Source organism: Armigeres subalbatus, chromosome 2 (genome assembly GCF_024139115.2).
Source record: "Armigeres subalbatus isolate Guangzhou_Male chromosome 2, GZ_Asu_2, whole genome shotgun sequence".
NCBI classification, from domain to species: Eukaryota; Metazoa; Arthropoda; class Insecta; order Diptera; family Culicidae; genus Armigeres; species Armigeres subalbatus.
Window position 1 is genome coordinate 131,964,764 of NC_085140.1, and position 18,604 is coordinate 131,983,367.

The following is an 18,604-nucleotide window of genomic DNA, read 5'->3' on the forward strand; positions in this document are numbered from 1 at the left end:
CCAACCGACAGCTTGGACTTTTTAGTGACATCTCAAATGGACACGTTTTGGAACTTCTTGAGTTGTTGAAACACTCCAAGTCATTTTACTGTCCATTGGACCATACACTTTCCTCATTTGAACACTCAGACGCTTTTTAAAGGTTCTCATTACACCAGATACAGTTGAATTTGCAATCCCAAGCTTGTTAGCGATCGATCGGTGGGACACCTCCGGTTTTTGATGGTAGATGCACAAATTGTTTTCCCTGGCAATCTTTTCTTCCGACAACATGGTCGTAACCACTGTATGTATAACTATGAAACTCTGCAGATGTAAACAATACACTATGAATAAGATTTTGCTCAAATTTTCAGGTTTTTTACTCAAACGGTTCAAAAGTTACAGAAGATTTGCCATTGCCATTACGGTATGGGAAACAGTTGTGCCATTTTTATCGAATACACCCTTTAGGCCTGTATGTATACCATAATTTGCTATTGGCTGAATTGGTATTGAACCCATTTGACTTGGCAGACCAATTGGTCTAAACTCTAGAATGATTTGGAGAACATGGAACATCCGGTTTGGACATATCTAGATCGTAGATCATGCATAAAGCCTCTAAGGGCATGTATGAACCCTATGGGATATTATTGGCTTTGTATCGCGCCCAGTTGTCTTGGTAGACCAATTCGTCTGAACTCCAGAATGATTTGGAGAACTTAGAACATCCGGTTTGGACATATCTAGATCGATAATCATGCACAAGGCCTCTATGGGTCTGTATGGGTTGTTATTGGCTTGATATCGAGCTCAGTAATCTTGGTAATCATTTCGTCTGAACTCCAGAATGATTTGGAGAACTTAGAACGTATGGTTTGGACATATCTAGATCATAAATTATGCGCATGGCCTCTAAAGGCATGTATGGGCACCATGGATTGCTATTGGTTTCGTATCAAGCGTAATTGACTTGGTAGACCAGAGCTTTAAAATCCAGAATGGTTTGGAGAACCTAGAACATCTGTAGAAATATTGTCTGCATTCACGATTCATCATTACTGAAATAGTATTATGGACATTTCTGAGAAAAAACAGCAATAAAATCGTTCATTTGCGATATGTATTCGTTTGCAATTTTCGTCCATATAAAAGTCTGACATAATTTTGTAGCATAGCATAGCATAGTTACGGTGTACTTCGTAGATTGGACACTAGTGATACTCATGTTTTTCTTTTGAAATCCTTATTCAGATTGCTATCAGAAATCAAGGTGGGTGTAGTCCTTGATTCCAATCTAGGATAAAAATCACAAAAGCATGAGGATTACTACTCCTGGCCACGCCCATCTTCACCGTAACTTGGGAGGGGAAGGAAGTGTTGATGTAGTACTTACTTAACGAGAGGCCCCCGACTCAGCGACACCCTCATAAGTATCACGGAGTTGAATATTGGGGAAGGTATTCGTTGGGTCAGGATTTGCCTGTAGCTGACAATGTGACCGTGGTAGATCTTACACCGTAACACACCACGCAAAGGTGTCTACCCAGCGTTACGGGGTTATAAAAGTCTGACATCATTTTGTAGTTCACAAACTGACGATCCTTCCTCCGACGATTACAGGATGTAGGTGTAGCCGATCAGCAATCTGCAATCAACATGTTAATTTGGCTGTGAAATGCCCGAGATATTGCCAAGTCAAATCCGGGTCAAAATGACCCAAACACCGTAAGTGTGAGCCCTTCAGGAACGTCGTACAAAGTAGTTCAACGTTCCGGAACATAGTTTTCCACGAAATAGGAAAAGTCAAGAAGTTTCAGACCTTCATATTGTTGCGTTAAAAAGCTATAACAATTTGAAAGTGCGATTCGGGTCATATTGACCCGAACACGTTAGGAAGGTTAATTTATGTTTAAAGACTAAGGCCATCTCTTTATATAACGTATATCAGATTGAACTGTACTGCTTTGTACTTTTCATCCCAAGCCATTCTTTCCATTCCTGCTTTTTAGTGGCCACCCGTCATTCGACAGCGCAAGCAAATTCAGAATTTGGATAGTCTTGATCCCCTTTTTATGATATCTACGCTATAGATAATTTTTCCTGCCAACCCTTCTTCAAATCTGTCAAATCTACAAAAAAATACAAGCCTGGGAAAAGATTTATAGGGTGAATCACTACTTGGGCCTATGGACCCGGTTCCCGGCTCACTACACAGAAAACTAATGATTTGTACTGTTTGGAAGCCGCAGGTTTATGATTGATAATTTTTAAAATGTCTACCATTTATTTTTCACAATATTCAATATCTTCGATCACTTGTTTTACTCCTAATTGATCCAATTGTAGAAAATAAAAATGTAGATTTCAAAACCTCGCTCTCCGATGCCACACTACTGAGCCGGAGTGATTCTTCCACTTTTACAAAACGGTATCATCAAATAAACACCTACCTGAAAATCGTCCTAGTGCTCGTTACAATCATTGCTTCAAGCTTTTAATCACCACACCATGATGCTTCACACACGCACTTCAATCTAATCACTAGAATGTATCACTAGAACTTATATAAATATAATTAGAATACATTTAAAAATGTATTCTCAAACCGAACAAAAAACCACCTCGGCCCAAAAACTCCTAGCCGCACCGTGCTGCCAAAAGGCCAAGAGAATGAAAATGATCCTTCATCGTTGATAGGAAAACTGTTTAATACGTTGACGCTATCATGTTATTTATAATTTTCTCGATTTCAAAAGGTGAAAAAAATATTGTTTTTATGTATTTAGAAAAAATTTTGATGAGTAAATATATCTTCTCAGCCAAATAAAAATGATTATGAATGATACCATCTGGCATCTTGTTGTCGTGGAACGTGCATATTTTTGTTTACGTCGCATTTTCTACCGTCCCGAGAGAGAATGAGAGAGAAATGTTGAGAGATTGAGTGAAATTTTGCTTAGGCCGGGAACTGGTTTTATGATATGCCGAATGGAAATCGCTATGACTGAAATGAGTGCTGCACCTCGTTAATTTAAATCAAATAAAAGCTTTTTTGAACGATATTTAGCACTAATAGCTATTTTTAAGCAGAAGTGAACCCCAATGCAGTATTATACAGCCCACAAAATTCAGGAAAAGTTGCTTCCTGTCATAAATATCAATTGAATAATGCAGTCGTACGCATGTTAGGCCGGGAATGGGGTAAGAAACCCTATTTTTTTGATTTTTTTCGCCAAATTTTTGTATGGCTTACTAATGAGGCATCAAGTGTCCCCATATTGAGGCAACGACTCAAAATCCAAATATCCTTAAATTGTGATGGAAAGTTGACACTTTCATCAGTACAGATCATTAAGCATAAGCATATTAATGGCTTTGTGCTGTGAAAAAACGACTACTACTTTAGTTTTTGATAAAACATGGGGTGATCAAGTCTCCCCAAGGTCGTGATGGTCATAAGATAGAGAGCAAAGCGCATTTTTCTATTTTAGGCAACGAAATGAAAGAATCGTGGGTTCTCTGATCAATTTCGCATGAAAGGCAGTAATGAAGGGATGTTGTGCTTTATTTTAGAATAAAAAAATCTAAATTATTTTAATAGATATATGCGAAGAATAGTTACTAGTCAAAACATTAATCATATTCCTTTAATTCACTGCATTGAAAGTAGTAATAAACACAAAAATAAAGCAGATATTGCATACTTTCATGTCATGTCACGGAACAAATATATTTTGAGATTTTTGTAGCATGCTATTCATCCTTCGCGTTTCTATAAATATTGAAAGGGGCAGATATGTAAATATCGCGTGACATCTTTTATTGAAAACGATTAATTGCAGTACTGACCACAACAATAGGACCTTCGCACTACCGCAATAATAGGCTTGAAGGATTCAAATGTTTAATGAAAAATGTTGTTTTTTCATCATTTTGAACAAGATTTTGTCAATCAAAAGCTGTACTAGTCGTTAATTCGTAAAAAATATAGGCGTATCCACAATTGTTTTAATGGTTTTATATCCAAAATAAACTATTTTAACTCTACCGCAATATAAGGACATGCCACAACTATAGGACGTTCCCTAATTATAAAACGAAGAACACATAAATGGCATTTCATTTGTAGGTGAAAATCCATCAGCTACGGTGGGATTCTCAACCACCGCTTTTCTCTGTCGTGTATTTGTATGCAACAACTACACATTTTTTTTGGTTCGTCACACTTCACGCTTCTTCCACCTCTTTTAACCGTAGTTTGAGAATTTTCCTTAGTATTTATTAATTTTTGCGATTTTCTTAATTTTCATTAAGTTCTTTATCATGTCCTTCAATAAATTATTTGCTATGCTTTTGAATTACATTTTGTAGACATGTAAAAAAGCAACTATGTATACGAGAAAATAAACAATCGATTGCCAATAAAAAAGATATAAAATCTTTAAGCTTGCACTGTTCAAATTAATTTCGATTCAAAACAGCAGGAAGTTCAATTGAAAGTTGCTTTTTCTTCCATGTTCCAAAAATGTGCATGAAAATACATTTAAAATCACAATATTATCTTGAGGGTTTACGGTATGTATAAATCAGATGTGCCACTACATATGACTTGATTGGTTCAAAGCAAATTAAACAGAACCGTCCGCTAACCGGTAACGGAGGCTGCAATGTGCTCAAATTTCACACAAACACTTTCAATTCTCGATTTAAGTTGGCATCATTAAACCTCCTCCAACCAACACGATCACGTAGATTTATATTCGTGACGTGGTTGTCCTAGTCCACTTAATTTGTTTCCCGGCGAAACAGAGAACAACCTTAACATATTTTACTCACCGCCAAAATAAACGCACGGTGAACTCTGACAGGGGCAAAACGATCCATTCAAATCCAATTAACCTGCCGTGTCAGAAAGAAATCACTCACGATTTTCCGACGGATCACACTCCCACATGCCACCGGACCGCAGTAACAGTCAACAGCACCACCCTCCCCCTTTCCCCCTCCATTGCCGCTTTCCGCGGAGACGGCGATCGACGTTGTTAAAACCGTATTATACTCGATTTCCTCCATCTCGTGGTAGTCGGTCGGGTACGGTATGGGAAACAGCTGTCGATGAGGCCACTACCAACTGACCGGCCACGGTAGGTAGACCACCACCCCCGGTTTACTTAGTAGCTGTTTTCTCCCTAGTGGTACTATGGGATGTCGCATGGTATGAAAGTTAGGGAATTGTAATTCTGCCGAGCTAATCAGATTCAATGGACATCATTTTGTAGCTTAGCTTAGACTGACTGTACATATCAATGGTTGCTACTCCGTGATTAATCAGAACTGGTGTAAATTGCACAACGATCCAAAGGTTGGGATTTACCACCTCTTCTCTAAGTACACATTTCAGCATCTCACAAATATAGATTGAAAACGACATCATTCATTTATTTAGTTAACATCTAAACAGATAACACTGAATCAACAATTTGACGCCACAATGCACGGTTCGAGGCCGCATCTCTCCATCCTCGGATACGCCCCACGCTCGCCAAGTCGTTCTGCACCTGGTCTGCTCCATCTCGCTCGCTGCGCTCCACGCCGTCTCGTACCTGCCGGATCGGAAGCGAACACCATCTTTGAAGGGTTGCTGTCCGGCATTCTTGCAACATGTCCTGCCCATCGTACCCTTCCGGCTTTAGCTACCTTCTGGATACTGGGTTCGCCGTAGAGTTGGGCGAGCTCATGGTTCATTCTTCGCCGCCACACGCCACGCCAAACGACATCAGTCAAGTCCTTAGAGTCAGTTGGGAAAGGAGGGGAATGTTAAAGTGCAGTTATTGTTGCTTCCAGAGACCGAGAATACCTCTGCACCCTCACAATACCACGGAAAGGGTTGATAAACTGAAGCATATATAAAGTATTCACCAAGGAAAGTGATGTAGTCCATGTCACATTTTTTCAACAGGGACGAGCCTAAGATTGAATCCACGACCTCCTGCTTGTAAGGCAGAAGCGGTAGTCATTAGACCACCAAGATCGTCACATTGAATGAACATAATTTTGTAGTTCACAAAGCCTCAGAAAGTTTAGCTGAATTGGAAAATGACTGATTCTCTCAGGAATGGCCGTGTCGTGGAATTCGCAAAAAAAAATGTAAAAATTAGCGTAGTTCCAATATGGATGAAAAAGATTGTTATAAGCATTTCTTATGTAAATCCATTTTATAATCAAATGTCTCCAAGACTCAAAATTTCAATTACCTACTAATAGAATAAAATGCCTTATTTATAGAGATTGAGTTGAATAGTGGAGAGATTCATTTGGATAAAATTATGAAACATTGAATAAAATAATGATGATTACAATTTTGGTCATCAACTAGAGAAGATGATTTTGCCCCACCCACAGTGGTGGGCGAACAATCCACACAATATGTAGCCACATTCCTGAGATGAATGTTTAATAATACGTCGGACTGTATAGTCGATTCCCAATCTTAATGGCCGTCATTTTTGGGATCTCTCACGGTTTGTGTACCGGCGCTGCTTTTCCTAAAGTGACCGCCCTCGGTATTTTTCGCTCGACGGTCAATGCCTAGCAGAGGCCTTTTTAAAATAAACACAATAATGTACGTTTGTTCTTGCTGTTTGCGGCCAATTGTATTCGTTTTGGTGCGCTTTTTCACGATGAGGATGGTAGAGTTTGCGGAGAATGAAAAACTGTTTTGTCGCGATAAATTATTCAAAGCTGATTTCATTCAACAATAAAAGGTCGACAAAATTCATGTTAATACGTTTTGTGCAAATGGGTCGATCAAATGTCGATAATATCAATAAGCAGGGCAACACGTTAGTTTGATGAGTTGTAGCGTATGCAAATTAAGAGTTTTTTTTTACTTTTTACATTAATGCTAGATTCGTGCACTTCTTCAACTGATAAACGCGATGAACTCAAATGTCACTTTGACTTGGTTTTTAGCAGCCAATTCAGCAGGCAGGCGTGCAAGAATTTTTTTATTCTGTCCAATAAAGTTTCTATTTTATATTTTCGCACATTTGATTATTAGATTTTAGCATTCATTTTTTATTTATTATTTCCATTAGTATAGGGACACGATTAAACAAAACTTTTTTGGAAAATTTTGGAGCACTCGTTGTCAAAATACAGCTTACGATTTAATTAGAAGCATGGGCTGAAAAAGAATCCACTACCAGAGCTAATATTAGGAAAATGTTTCGAACATTAAGTTCATTTCGAGACTTTTAATGGATTAAATAATAGATTGTGCACAATTATTATTGCTTTGACTACTTGATGTAAGAACCAAAAGTAAGCAAGCCGTCTAGTGACATAAACAATAAATGTGCTACCCTATTTGAATGGTCATGGTATTTCTGAATGGAACTTAGGAATAATTCCAATCAAAATAAGTTTTTTTTACAGTCCTGTGGAACAGAGTTCTTAAATTTTCAATGCCATTTCACAATTCTGAACCTCACAAATTAACGTTTTCTTCAAGAATAATACCGTTCTGACTCGAAGCCCAAGCATACTCATATTCCGAACACTTGAGATTTATCTGAAAAATTACGTTATTATTGCATAAAATATACGGCAGGCGTACAAATCACCTCCACCATTGAGATTGCTTTGAAATTTTTCCTTTTAGGCGGTGTTCGAAATTTGAATCAAAGTGTTCGGAATTTGAGACAAATTTAGCAGAATGGAATCATCCAGTATTGATAGTAGCAATCAATAAAATGTGATTGTCGAGCGCTTACATGAATGATCCATTCTTTGACTACCCGATGGAAACAATTGATATATTAAAATATTTTATTTTATTTGTCATAAAGGCTTCCGAAGTGAAAAATGTGCTTGAGTGTTCGGAATGTGAATTAAAACAGAACCCATGTTTGATAGAGGAATGTTAACCCTCTATAACCCAAATTTTTGTTTTCGCTCAAAATTACTATTCTGCTTCATAAAATCGATCTAAACACTTTGATTTTTCAGTTTTTATCCAATCTATTATTTGTTTGAATCAAGCAATCTTTTTTGTTTTTTCAACATTTGTATTTCGAATTTGAAGATTTGTATTCAATGCTGACTAAAAGCAATTTTTAAATTTTCAGAACTATTTTTTTATTTGTCGTGTAACGAGCTGCATAAATATTTTAGAGTGTAACATTCACCACTATAACCTTCTACTGAATCAGGTTAGTTGTAGAAAAACACTAAACTACAAATATTTTACTCTTCAAAGGAATACGAGCATAAACACGAAGGATCAAAATGTTACTAAATTTTTAATATTTTTTTTATAAATGTGTAGAACATTGACAATTGTCTTTAAACCACATTTAAACATGTATTGAAGTTAATATTATTGATCAACATCAAAACTTTTTGAAATCTGATCAATTGAAAATTACAAAAAAAAATCAAAATACCCCGCCTAAAGACGGTCTTGGCCATTAAATGGTTTATTATCGTTTTAACAGGTATTAACTTTCCAATGATTGTATTGTACATTATTCACTACGCATCATTCATAATAAGTTCATTCAAATCGTAAAGATTATTAGGGGTCTTAGTTCCGTTTTGGTACAAGCATGTCTAGAATACATGAGGTACATGAGCTACGTACCTCGGGTATGAGGGTGGGATTAACAGGACATCAGGCCGGGAAAACTCGCATTTCGTTTTTTGAATATAGGTATGGGAACTGAAAACTGACTAAAAATTGTCATTGGATTCAGTGATCCATAAGAAACCGACAAGCATTCCCAACATTGGGATTCGGTATACCTCTTTGAAGCGGAATTTCATTTATCACGTTTCCACTAGCTGCCATCTTGCTTCCTTGGTATATGATCATGTGCCGGTCCAAATACCTGGATGCAAACCACAAAACCCACATGTTTCAGGAAAGAAAAAAAAAACTTCCTTTAAAATTTTTAAACTTACGCGTTATTTGCGAGGATGGTGGGGGAACCAAACATGTTACTTTTTGTTACACGACGGAGGGAGGGGGTCAAAAACTCCTATTTATGCGTTACGTAAAATCAGAAAAGTTGTATACAAGACACGACCGCTCGACGCAATCTACGTTAAACATGTTGGTGACTTTATTTTGTAATTAAACGCCATTCATACGAATAAATTTGTTGAATCGTCTCCCTCCAATACATGCTTTTGATACTGCTCCCGTGGGAGCTTTCTGCCGTCGGCAAACGATTATGTTTTGCACTTTGAAGACAAGTTATCACGGATCAGCTTTCTCTTCTTCTTCTTCTTCAATGGCCATACATTCCAAGTGGTATTCTATTAGCATACTTAGCAACTTAGTATTCTATTAGCATTTCTTCAGTTATTAATTGCAAGCTTTTCTATGCCCGCCATGGCATGAGTATGTATCTTGTGTGGCAAGTACAATGCAATGGATACACTATGTCCAGATGGCTACTGGAGACCCGGTAGCTTTCTCTTGTCAGGGCCGAAAACCTCGTTAATAAAGACAATAATAATAACTTTCTCTTGTGAAAAATAATATTAGAGAACTGCCTTAGGGTCTGTTCACAAATTACGTAACGCGTTTGGGGGGAGGGGGAGGTCCAACTTGCGTTATATTTGTTACACTAAAAGGCGGGGAGGGGTGGGTACTACCAAATGTTACGCATAACACGAATAAACATTTATTTGACTGTCTTTTTAATCACTAATTGAAGTAATTGCTGTTTATCGTTATCGTATATTAGTCATTATCGAAATCAAGCATTCTGACATAGCGGGACTGATATGCGTAAAATACCAAGCGAAGATTGTATTACTCGACACCACAGCTCCACAAAACTAGTGAAATGGGTATGATCGCAAATTCTATATTCGTTTCTACTAGCTGCATTCTTGATATCCTTGATTTTTGATCGTGTGTCGTCCCTATTCTAACAGTGTTCAAAAAATACCAAAACCCAAATGCTTCAGAGCAGGAAAAAAAATCTGCCTTTGAAATTTTCCCAGTTTCGCGTTACAAGGGGGAGGGAGGGGGTACCAAAAATGTTACTTTTTGTTACGAGGGGGAGGGAGGGGGTCAAAAACTCGGATTTTAGCGTTACGTAATTTGTGAACAGACCCTTATTTTTAATAAAGCGCTTTTCCAATCCCAGCAACAAAAACTAGTGCCCCTATAGCAGGCCCGGAGATTCATAGTACAGTCAAATTTCACTCGTTGGGCTATCTTTAGATGGGCTACGATTTAGTTGGGCGCCCGTTAGTTGGGCTGTAGCCCACTTAAAACGAAGGTGGACGTCAAATTATGACATCAACGGCAGTTTTTTTTTCTTTTTCGCAGTTGGCAGCTCTGAATTTCTATTGTATTAGCTGATTTGACAGCTGAAATCTCAGCCCAACTAACGAAAGTCTTTCACTACACTCAGAAATTAATAAATACTATATAGATTAAAAGTCATACTAACTGGCTATTCGCCTAGTTGACCCCGCATTAGTTTAAACTTGGTCAATACTCACATAGTATAAATTCAATTTATTAGCGCATAGTATAACTTTCCAGTATATGAAAATAGTATAATGATGTTTTAATGATTTTGGTTTTGATTTTTGATCTGTCAGAAACATTAAATAAAAAATCCATTTCATTTTATTCTAATAAAATTTCAGTTCTATTATATTTTATTCATAAAAGCATAAGTTAATGAGTCCCATAATATTTTAACGGAAGTGCCTAATATTGATCAGCAGATTCGACGATTATGACAAAGTTGTGCACTTAAATTGCACATGCTGAAATCGTTTCACAACGAGGACATTCACCAGCTCAATCGTATTCCTGAAACTCAGCAGCGATCAATCATATGGACTCAAAATGGCAGCATAATGCGGCAACTCGAGCTGCTTCGAATCCTTACTACCCTCCGCCATTCGCAGAATCTCCTCTTGCTCCGGTGTTTATGCTTGGCCAAGACTTTTTCCTCCGTCGCCTTGCTTAGTGGAATTGTACGTCTGGGTAAATCGCTTTAGATACCCAGTATCCTTGAGTCGTGGTACATCGCAGACAATTTTGACCATGAATCATTTCCCTTGAGTATACAGCGCATTACCGTATAGAATTTTTTCCTGTTTTTGTCTCGGTTCTGCTCCAGTTCCAGTGCCGTCGGTTTGAAGTAACATTCTAAGTCCTCTGACTCTCGCTCTACCCGATCAGGTTAGGTTTTGCCTGCGTCCGTTTAATCTATTCCGCCGCCCGCAGGCTTTTGCGGTGGCCTATGCCACTTGTTGAACCTCTCCGTGTTGGTCATGGTGATAATCATTGGATTCATTACTGCAGCGACCAATAAATACGATCATTTCAGGTTTCGTCCTGTCGCAACTCGTGTGCTGAAAACTTTGGCCTAGAAGCACCTGCGAAAGGAAAATATTTCATGTTTAATTAACACAATCAACATATTTAGTTTGCAACAGAATGATATCGATAAACTTACGTTTAAATATTTGAATATTATTCGCCAAATGCTGCACAACCTTAATTTGATTGAACGAACATAAAGCCTCGCAGAAAAATGCCACTAAACTTTTCAGAGAAAACTTAATACAATTTTAAATTTTCAAGCACAAATCAGACATAGTATAAATTTTAATCTTTGATAGTATACTTTTTATACTATGCTATGTTTAAAAGCGACAAATCACAAAAATGATTAAAATTTAAACTGTTTTTGTTTATTCTTAATTCTGAGTGTAGATGGGCTACGAGTTTAGCCCAACGAGCGAAAGTTGACTGTATTAAATCAAGACAAAATTTTCAAAACGACTTATCTGCTTTTGTAAACAACGACGAATTTGATAGCTCTCCCACGCAAACCAACACCAGCAACAGGTAGCGGAAACCTTCACCTACCAATTGATGGTGTTGGTTTGCGTGGGAGAGCTATCCGATTCGTCAAATCGTCATTTAAATCTTTAGTTACAAAACCAGATAAGTCGTTTTGAAAATTTTGTCTTGAAATATCAATCGACTCAGATCGACGAATTCGACACTGTTGTTTCATAAGGGCGAAAATCGCAAGCGTAAACAATGCCTTCTCCTGTAAATTCCTCAGCAATTAGGATCGCTTCCAGCTAACAACCACTTGGAACTGGTGGAGCTCCGCGCGTTCTACCGAACAGAAGTGGAAAATACCGCCAGAAGTCTCTAATCTTTCTGAAATCGGTAGAAGAAGTCAATGTTTACGTTTGCGACTTTCGCCCTTATGAAACAACAATGTCGAGATGAGGTGATGTCTGTGTGCACACAGAAATAAGCGTTCATGAATTCGTGAACTAACCAGTTCACGGTGTATTTTTTCGGGAACAACAGTCACAGATTCGAGAACAAAGTGACGTTTTCTGGAACGTTCTGGAAAACGTGACTGGTGTTCCCAAATTCATGAATTAAATCACGGTGTATTTTCGCTGGTCCACGAATTTGGGAACGCTTTTTTTTACGTGTGTGTGTGTGTGTGCGCAAAAATTCTACCTAATTTTTTGCACTTACCCTTAGCCGATTTACTCACAACTAGTTGCATTCATCTTCTTCTTCTATCCCATTATTTTCTATTGAATATTGGCCGAATCGTACTGTGGGCTCAGAAATTATGGCCAAAATTCGTTTTTCTATACAAAAAGGTACGGTAAAAAAATCTAGCTTTTTTTTTTTGGTATATACCCTCTGCCGCTTTGCTCAGAACAAGTTGCATTCGACTGGAAATCCTGTCCTCTTCACCTGCCATAAGACGAGTTTGGTGCTATTTTATTTAATTCCACCACGTTGTAATCTTACAGATACGTATTTCGACCTCAACTGTAAGACCGTCTTAGTGTCTTATACTTGACTCGAGCCGAAATCAAAGAAATAAATTTGTTGATAAATTGATAAATTTGTCTTATTACAGGTGAAGACAGTTATCTAAAAGAGCTTAATAAATTTCCTGTTTCATTGTTCCCAAACTAATTGGCCAGATCGGTAATGGTCAAAATATATTTTCTCTAGTCAAAAACGAGTGAAAAAGTCTAGCACAGGGCTGCGGCGTGTAGGAAAAAAAATTTTATTATCGGCCCGAAAGCTTTCTATCTGGCTCGAGAAGCTCCTTCTTATTATTTATTGATAAATACTGTAGGTTATCACTGATTAAAAAAATAATCTGGTCAAGCACGGAGTGGAATAATGCAGCACGGGCCAGTTTTGCTGTTAATGAGATTTTGGTAATACGGATGAAACCTTTCCAGGACGGAGAATACATAAGTGCTGTTGGTGATACGGTATGCTATAAAGAAAAAAAACTTCTTCAGTAACATTAGTTTGTCGTAGAGCACGGGGAAGAGTTAGAGTTCTCACAGAATATTTGAAAACTACGTTATGTAAAAAAATCCACCTGCTTCTGATCCAACCTGCTCGCAAGCGATGAAAATACTTAAGCTTGAGCTAGATTGACTGCTCGTAGTTGCTACTCCATTATGACCAGATCAGCTGTTGCTTGCACAGGGAACCAACAGATGTTTGCTTGGGACTAGCTCACATCTTCAATGTACAAGTACTGGTGATCTCATTTGTTAGGTCATACTGGCGCCTGCCACGTCAGAATGCAACTCAATGTAGGGAAGGGGGAGGAAATGATGATGCAATCACTCGCCCACTGCAAGCCGAATATACCTCTGCACTTGCCACGAGTTCATGCGGAATTTGTTGGAATTTTTGGGTTAGGTTCGAGAGGCAGAGGTTCGTCTTGGTTAACGAGCTGCCAATGTGATAGATAGGAGAAAGCAACTGATGGTATTTCTAATTGGATGTTTGGAAACGCGCTTCGTAGTTCATTTCCAATTCTAGCAGATTACTGTTAGAATATTCAAGTTGAAGGTATAGGAATTGAGATGGAAACGGTATGGAAGTCCATTTCCAGTTCTAGCGATTGCTAGAACATGAGAAATATAGAGAAAGATACAAAGTAGGAGAATGGATTGAACCCACGACCTCCCGCGTATGAGGTAGAAGCAGTAGCCATATGACTACCTAGCCCGTTTACAACCGATGAAAATACTTAATGTAAAAAACAAGGCACATGCAGCTGTTTTCATAAGCGGAATTTATGATCATCTTTAAATCACAGAGGATTTAGCAGCTTTGATCTCAATGAAAGAAAACAACTACCGGTATCGACCTAGAAAAGCTGTTAAGACCTGTATGACGGAGCTTGAACTCTTCTTTCAAAACTAAAGGCCTAACAACTGATGGAGCTCCGGAAATGACGGGAAAAACACTGGCGTGTGACACTTGGAAATTAAAGCAACTTGTTCATTTATGTTTTTTTTAATAAATTGTTGATCAGCCAAACTATTCTACTGTCTACTACCTCTGTTCTGCTGTCATGTATATTTCTATAAATTAAAAAAAAAAGTGGAATCTCAATAGAATATCAAGTGTCAACCAAGTCGAAGCTAATAACAATAATAACACGATTAGAACACGAAATAATAATTTTCGATCAAAAAAGAACTTAAAGAATCCGTTTATTTCAGAAACCAAAAATGTCAATGCACTTTGAAGTGTAGTTAAGGCTCTATAAACCGTAGTCAATCCGATAATGACGATAATTTAATTCGAATCCGCACTAATACTAATAAAGTTTTAAACTAAATTCAATATTTTGGGGTTATTTACGGATTTACCCTCCATCATAATATATTCAAGGCATTTCCATATTAATTTTTCACTTATCAAAACTAGCAATTACTGAGGAATTACTGGAAAAACGCTGAAAACTGCGTTTTTACTAGGCCGATATTCGTATGTTCATTGAACGCATACCAACGTTCGAACGTTCGGATCAAACACATACACACTCACTTGATTTTTCACTTGATCTTTTCCCATTGTTTCCTTGATTTTATCACTCCTAAAACATATTCACTAAGGGTCTGTCTCAATTGGATAATTAAACTGAAATTAAACTTAAAAGTGACATTTCAATAATTATCGAATAACCCTGCTCGCAGAGCAAGATTACTTTTGTCAGATATCGAATCATTTTCCATCGATGTCCTATTGGAATTGCTGGGTAGCACCAGCCATTCTTATAACGGGGTGATTTTTTAATTTTCGAACTGTCACTTTTAAGTTTAATTCTCCAAATGAGACAGACCCTAACTGTGTTGAAGGCTAGGTGGACTGTATGCTGCGCTGCTGGTCGGATGGATTGCCCGTTCCCCTCGTGGGACCGAGCCACGGATGGACAACACCGGTGGTTGCCGTCGCAATGGAGGCAGGTCTGGGACTGGCTGCCTGTTGACGATGGATCGTCCCTCTGGATAGGCCGAAACGGCCGTCGAAAATTATTTAACTCTTTCAGTTGGAAAATTATTAACTCTGAATTGGTTCTGAAAAGAGCCGGTTGGAGTGGTGTTGAAAAGGGAGCGAACGTTGGAGCAAAACACAGAGCTGCACAGTTCTTCATTCTATGTATTAATTTTCTTCGGGATACACAAATTTTCTTCGTAGCCTCGCTGCTACCACTACCACTACGCAACGCTTGCGATATCGGGCGATGTCGGTGACGATGCATCAGCAAAATCAGCTGCACCACCCTCGCACTCCTACGGCTGTAGCTCGACGCACAGTTGCTGATCGCCGCACGGCTGCGGGTGTCGGGTCGGTCTCGTTCTCGCTCGTTGCTGTATTCCTTTCGGGTCTGCTGCTTCGGCTTGCTTCGTCCGTGGCGTTTGAACAACTGAATGACGCTTGCAGAACAGCGCGCTGTTTTATAGTTGAATCGAGATGACTACTGCGCTCTGATTGGTTGATTGTATCTGACCAATCACCGTACTTCAGCCCGTCTTGCGGACTGAACAAACTGAGTTTCACATTTTTCTTCAATCTTGACTACAAATTAATCCACTTCACGCCCAAAAACTGTCGGAAACTGCTTTTTAAAAATCGAAGTGAGAGACAAATTCGACGACCGTATTGTGAATGCAATGAAATGCGGAAGACTCAAATTCACTAGCGCAATAAGTGAAATGGTGAGTACAAAAACTACGCGATGCAACTTCATTCAATCCGAACAATACAATCCGAACAATATACGCCAGCCAACACGTAAACAAAAATTTGCATACACAAGAAAATAATCATCTCTTCACCGTTGCCAGATTTATTTATTGGAAAAAATCATTGCCGTTTTTTTGAATTGAACAATAAAACCAAGAATAAACATTTAAACATGTTATGTAAGCTTCTATTACATTCCAAGTGGTGCATAAAACAATTTAAATCAATACCCATATATTTGAACAACCATGAACATGTCTTACGATATAAAATAAACATTTCGTCAAGTCTGGCAACATTATGAATCAGCTGGCATATTTTTACCACCCCATTTCTACCCACCCCAGTTGTAAACAACGTTTATTTCCTTTTTCATAAGACGAGTTTGTACAGTCCCATTTAATTCCACCACTTATTTGTACCTTGACAGATACGTATTTCGACCTCAACAGTAAAGTCGTCTTCAGTGTCTCGTACTTGACTCGACTTACGAGACACTGAAGGCGACCTTACTGTTGAGGTCGAAATACGTGTCTGTCAAGGTACAATTAAGTGGTGGAATTAAATGGGACTGTACAAACTCGTCTTATGACAAGTGAAGACATTCCACTAAAAAGCTCAAAATAATTCTCTTAACGTTTATTTATCGCTGCTGCACTTTTCCGTACCAATTGCATCACTATTACAAACAAGTGATACAGTTATTAATTTTCAAAACATTGTGATGGAGTCTTGAGCCTTAAAAAGCTTTTGATGCTTGCCTCGGGCTGAAAGTCTCCTTAATAAATACACAAAAAAGAAAGCTTTTGATGCAGATTTCGAACTGGGATTTGAGTTTCGCTTACACCTATTATGTATATTGTCGGTGTAGCACCAACTTTGAATTCGGAAGTCATGACTTCCGAACCGAATTTACTGCCGCAGTTTTATCTGTCAAACTAATTGATGCGTTGATTAGCGAATGCTTAGGCGAATCCAGCGCACTACTTCCGAAGTTGAGTAAGTTGCCTGTATCTGGAGAAAAATCCAACTTCGGTATAAAAAGCGTTCTAACTTTGTTCCAGAAAGACAATATGTATAGAAGGAATCGAAGGATGCGGTGATAATTTTATCCTCTTCTCGGAATATGGAGAAAAGGGACTTACAGTGATGGCTCGATTTTTAACATTCCCAAATTTTGACCACCCCTGAAATGAATTTTGGAAGTTCATAGAAGAAGAATTAGGGCGGCTGTGTGATGTTGGGCTCTCCGTAGCCGTGCGGTAAGACGCGCGGCTACAAAGCAAGACCATGCTGAGGGTGGCCGGGATCGATTCTCGGTGCCGGTCTAGTGAATTTTCGGATAAAAAAATTATCTCGACTTCCCTGAGCATAAAAGTATCATCGTGCTAGCCTCATGATATACGAAATGCAAAAATGATAACCTGGCTTAGAAACCTTAGAAGTTAATAACTGTGGAAGTGCTTAATGAACACTAAGCTGCGTGGCGGCTCTGTCCCAGTATGGGGATGTAATGCCAATAAGAAGAAGAAGAAGAAGTGTGGTGTTGAAATGTCATGTGGAAGGTTTTTCCTTGCCTGGTCCTTAGAACAAATGTAAAAACCGCATTAAAAAATCCCATTGGGATTGGCCAAACTGACTGGCAAATCATTTTTTTTGGAAATCTATATTACAATGACAAGCATATGCCAGGCACAACATACCTATATTCATTTTCAGCGCTAAGTCATTAATTGCTTTTTATTTGTGCTGTTTTGACCTCCCTAATGATCTTCTCGAAACATTTTATAATGCACGAGAAAGGCATCATCACAGCTAAGTGGATTAATCTGGGTTTTATGAGACTCATTACTGTTGGTACAGTTGTTCTATTATAAGTACAAAAGTGTCAATTTTATACAGAAAAATCATTGTTTTCAACAGATTTTCAAGCGAAATTATAGGATAAGCGGGATTAACGGCATATTTATAGCACGATGCATCAACAAAAACAATCTCACTGAAACTCCACTACCTTTACTGTGCTTCGTCCACTAAGGGTAAGGTCACCCCAATGATATTGTTTGGCTTTGAAAATGATCTTTGCTCTGAACTGTCAACTACCAAAGTGAGAGAACCTATACCGAAAACTTTGCTTACTGCCAAAAGGTGTTTCTGCTTATTATCCCTTGTCCATACTCAATAAACAAACTGTTTGCCCGAATGACGGTGCATATTCGAAAGTTAACTCAAACCAAAATTAGCTTACGGGATTCTCATCATGACAATACTGTGAGACATATTACTGTCGAACGTCTGTCAACACTGATGCGTTATTATACGTATATACGAGGGTTAGAAGCATAATGAGCATACGGGGCGACATGGGTTCCACCTATTTCTGTACGATGTTTTTACTAAATATTAGGGTGTTTCTGACTCAACTTCATTATTTGCCTTTATCTGCTCAATTATTGATACTTAATAAATTGGTGGAATTTTAAATTTTATTCTGTTTTGACATAATCTGTTTGAAATTATAAATGG